Raw genomic sequence first — 4,974 nt, forward strand, 5'->3', positions numbered from 1 at the left:
TGTAAGGCTGATGTTGTTTCTTCCTTGAATATTTGGCGGAATTTACCAGTGAAGTCATGTGGGCCTGGGTTTTCTTTGTGGATAGAATTTTGAGAATTATTTCTATTTCTTAAATAAACATGGAGTTGTTCTATTTATCATGTGTCAGTATTCGTGAGGTGTGTTGTGTCAAAGATTTGTCAAGTTCACAAAGTTGTCAAATTTATTGGCACAAAATTCTCCATAATATTCCCTTATCAAACTTTTGTTTTGTTTTCTGCCTATTAAACTTCCTGATAGCTCAGTTGGTAAAGAATCCACCTGCAATGCAGGAGACCCCAGTTTGATTCCTGGGTGGGGATGATCCGCTGGAGAAGGGATAGGCAACCCACTCCAGTATTCTTGTGCTTCCCTTGTGGCTCAGCTGGTAAAGAATCTGCCTGCAATGCGCAAGGCCTGGGTTCAATCCCTGGGATGGGAAGATCCCCTGGAGAAGGGAAAAGCTACTTGCTCCAGTATTCTGGCCTGGAGAATTCCATGGACTGTATAGTCCATGGGGTCGCAAAGAGTCAGACACGACTGAGTGACTTTCACTTTCATGGGTTTCCCAAGTGGCGCTAGTGGTAAAGAACCGGGCTGCAAGGGATGCAGAGACTTGGGTTTGATCCCTGGGTTGGGAAGATCCCTTGGAGGAAGGCATGGCAACCCACTCCAGTATTCTTGTCTGGAGAATCCCATGGACAGAGGAGCCTGGTGGGCTACAGTCCATAGGGCCGCAGAGTCAGACACGACTGAAGCGACTTAGCACGCACTCCAACTTTTTATTAGTATCTGGAGGGCCTGTACCGTATTCCTTCTTTTGTTTCTCGTGTTGATGTTTGTGTTCACTCTTTTTCCCCTTAAGCAGTCTTTCTAGTATTTGTCAACTTTGTTGATCCTTTAAAAAAAAACTTCTGAGTTCATTTTTTTTCCATTTTTTGTTTTTTATGTCACTGATTTGTGCTCTTTATTATTTCTTCCTTTCTACTTATTCGGTGAGTTATGTTTTTTAAACAGTATTTTTGTTTATCTGTTAGTGAACTTAGCTGGATACAAACTGCAAACTGTTTCTCTCGGATGGGCAGCGGCAGAATTCTTAGTTCAGTTAAGAAACAGTTAACGGGGCTGCTTGCAGTCAGCCTAACGCATGCATAGGTCAGGGATTAGCCAGTATCTACATAGATTTCCTGGTGGCTCTAATGGTAAAGAATCTGCCTGCAGTGCAGGAGACCTGGGTTCGATCCCTAGGTCAGCAAGATCCCCTGCAAAAGGGAGTGGCAACCCACTCCAGTGTTCTTGCCTGGAGAAGTCCATGGACAGAGAAGCCTGATGGGCTACAGTCCACGGGGTCAAAAGAGTCGGACACAACTGAGCGACTGACAGTGACTGACTACACGGATTTCAGGACTGCCCTCGTAGGTCCGTCTCCCTTCCGGGAATCGTCTTTTATCCCAGACTCTGCTGGTTCTTGGAGCCCATGCAACTGCAGCCAATATGACTGCACGTTTTCTGAGTTTTAACTAACTTAGTTTGAGTGGGGCGAGCCAGCAGTAGTAACCTATAAACAAACAAAAACTCATGAGTGCTTTTTTTCCCCTCCAAGTGTAGATCTGATTCCCCTCCAGTGCAAACCTGCTTTGGGCTCTTCTCTGGTACCTTCAGGCTGTTGTTTCTCTCTGTGTTTTGTCTAGAGCTTGCAGTTCTTTTCAGAGGGAGGTTTAATTCTGTAGGAAATCATCCTGTTATCAGAAGCTGTGATCGCTTTTGGTCTCACTCTCCTCCCTGTCTCTGATGGTTCTGTTTGTAAGCGGTGATCTAGCAGGTAGACAAAGAACGAAGATGAAGTGCTCATACACCTCACAAACTGGATTAGTTGGCCTCCGAATGGCTGAGCTGTGTTAATATTCCTTCATTACACTGGAAGGGTGCATATCTGAGTGAGGACTAAACTAACTCCTGGCAAATTGGAAAGTCCATTTGTCTTCTTGGACTCCACTGTACCACACCTCTCCCCAGACTCACTACGGTTCCTTCTGCCTGGCTAGAAATGCTCCCTGGACCCCTAAATTTTCTCTCCATGGGCAGCCCTCTGTGTTCTTGATCCCTTTCCTTTCTAGTACCTACAAAGACTCAGTCCCCTGTCCACCCAGGGGCCTGCTGTCCCTCTGCTCAGCTGGAGTTAGTAAAGAAACCCCGGTCTGCAACAGTGACCATGGGCCAATCTGCTCTGTTTCACAAGATAAATCTGCACTGGATATCAACCGCCCTTGAAAGCATTGCGTGAATCAGAGAATGTAAAGTCAGCCAGCCCGTCCGTTTTCACTTTTGTGAAAATGAACTTCCAGAGATAATCAATGACTGGGTGAAGGTCACGCGCTGGCAGAACTGGATCTAGGATCCTAATTCCCGACTATCAGTTAGCTCAAACATCAAGGGAGGCCAGGTGTGGGGAGCGACAGCACCAGAGCCTTCTGCAAGGCCGGCTTCACCTGGGGACAGTGACGGTCAGAGCAGGATTGCCCGGTGGGTTAACAGTGTTGACACTGTGCGGTGAGAATTGAGGAAAGAACTGAAGACGTCCTCACTGGGAATGAGAAGGCTGAGTGGGGGCACCATCAGGGGCTTGAGTGGGATCTGAGGCTCAGCTGCGGAGCGGCATACGAGAGAGCCGGGGCTAAGGGGTCGGAGGTGCTGCCGATATCAGCTTAAGACAAGGAAGGCTTTTTTATTTTTTATTTTTAAGGAAGGCTTTTTTAACAATTAGAGGTGTCCACAAACCCACATTTGGAAGGGGTGGTGGCTGAATTCCCTTGCAGCAGCCGAAGGTGAATTCTGTACCACTGGGCTTCCCTGATAGCTCAGTAGGTAAAGAATCTGCCTGCAATGCAGGAGACCCCGGTTCAATTCCTGAGTCAGGAAGATCCGCTGGAGAAGGGATAGGCTACACATGCCAGGATTCCTGGGCTTCCCTTGTGGCTCAGCTGGTAAAGAATCCAATTGCAATTCAGGAGACCCCGGTTCAATTCCTGGGTAGGGAAGATCTCCTGGAGAAGGAAAAGGCTACCCACTTCAGTATTCTGGCCTGGAAAATTGGTCTATATTATAGTCCATGGGGTGGCAAAGAGTCGGACACAAGTGAGTCACTTTCACTATCTACCTCAGGGAGCTTTCAGCTAAGGCTCCACTGGGCTATTGTAGAAGGGATCCCTTTACTGTATACTAGTGTGGAATAGATTCCTTTGGGCCCTTTATAGTTGTTGGAGCAGGCAATGGCACCCCACTCCAGTACTCTTGCCTGGAAAATCCCATGGACGGAGGAGCCTGTTGGGCTGCAGTCCATGGGGTCGCTAGGAGTCGGACATGACTGGGTGACTTCACTTTCACTTTTCACTTTCATGCATTGGAGAAGGAAATGGCAACCCACGCCAGAGTTCTTGCCTGGAGAATCCCAGGGACAGGGGAGCCTGGTGGGCTGCCGTCTGTGGCGTCGCACAGAATCGGACACGACTGAAGCGACTTAGTAGTAGCAGTAGTAGTTGTTGGATTCTGTGTTTTGTGTCTGTCCCATGGTATAGACATGTCTTCCTTCTAGAAGGAAAATGCCTTCTGAATGTCCTGATCCATGCCCTTCCCTGCCCACCCCAACCCCCACCACACAGGCATGTGGCATGGTACTGCAGTGACATGGTGTGCTGCGGTGTGGTGTGACGTGCCATGGTGTGGGGCTGTGTGGTGACATGGTGTGCTGCGGTGTGGTGTGACGTGCCATGGTGTGGGGCTGTGTGGAGTGTTGTCAAATGAGAGGAATCAGATACCCATGGCCAGAGTCCTCTACAGTTATACAGCTCCAAGCAGTACTGGAGCAGTTTGGGTTGTCAAGAGAACTGCCAATGTAGCGACTTTCTGAGCAGCACTGGCTGCATCTTTGTCAAGAAAGCAGGTCTTGCACATCATCCTGCAGCTGGTCTGTGGGATAATTAGGAAGGCATGCTATTTTATGTCACGACAAACTAGATGAAACAGGGTCCCATGCATCTCCCATTCATCTCATCCACTCCAATTATATGACAGAATCAGTCAGTCCCATGCATCTCCCATTCATCTCATCCACTCCAATTATATGACAGAGTCAGGCATTGGACTAAAAGGAAAATTTTTTTGTGTGGCCATACTATGCAACATGTGGAATCTTTTTTAAAAATGGTATTTACATTTTATTTTTAAAATATTTATTTGGCTGTGCAGGGTCTTACCTGTGGGACCTAGGATCTCTGCTGCAGGATTTGGGATCTAGTTCCCGGACCAGGGATCAAACTTGTGCCCCCTGCAGTGGAAGCTTGAAGTCTTAACCATTGGACGATCAGGGAAGTCCCTGAAAATAAGTTTTATCCTTTATTTGTGGTTTTAAAAATTGTGAGTATTTCAAACTTTCTGGTATAAAACAAATCATAATTCACATGCCAATTCTGATAAAAGACAAGCATGGTTTTAAAATATGTTCATGGTATCTGGCGTTCATGGATGCTACAATCTGACTTTGTGTCCCTCCTGCCAAAATTCATATACTGAGTCCTAAACCCCATAGAAATGGTATTAAGATGTAGGACTTCATGCTTAGGTCATGAGGTTGGAGCCCTAGCGTATGAGATTTTGTGGTTCAGTCGCTCAGTAGTGTCCAACCCTTTGTGACCCCATGGACTACAGCACGCCAGGCCTCCCTGTCCATCACCAACTCCCGGAGCTTACTCAAACTCACGTCCATCGAGTTGGTGATGCCATCCAACCATCTCATCCTCTGTCATCCCCTTCTCCTGCCTTCAATCTTTCCCAGCATCAGGGTCTTTACTAATGAGTCAGCTCTTCCCATCAGGTGGCTAAAGTATTGGAGCTTCAGCTTCAGCATCAGTCCTTCCAATGAATATTCAGGTGCATATTGGTGTATATATATATACTGAA

Source organism: Bos javanicus, chromosome 24, assembly GCF_032452875.1.
Source record: "Bos javanicus breed banteng chromosome 24, ARS-OSU_banteng_1.0, whole genome shotgun sequence".
Classification (NCBI taxonomy): Eukaryota; Metazoa; Chordata; class Mammalia; order Artiodactyla; family Bovidae; genus Bos; species Bos javanicus.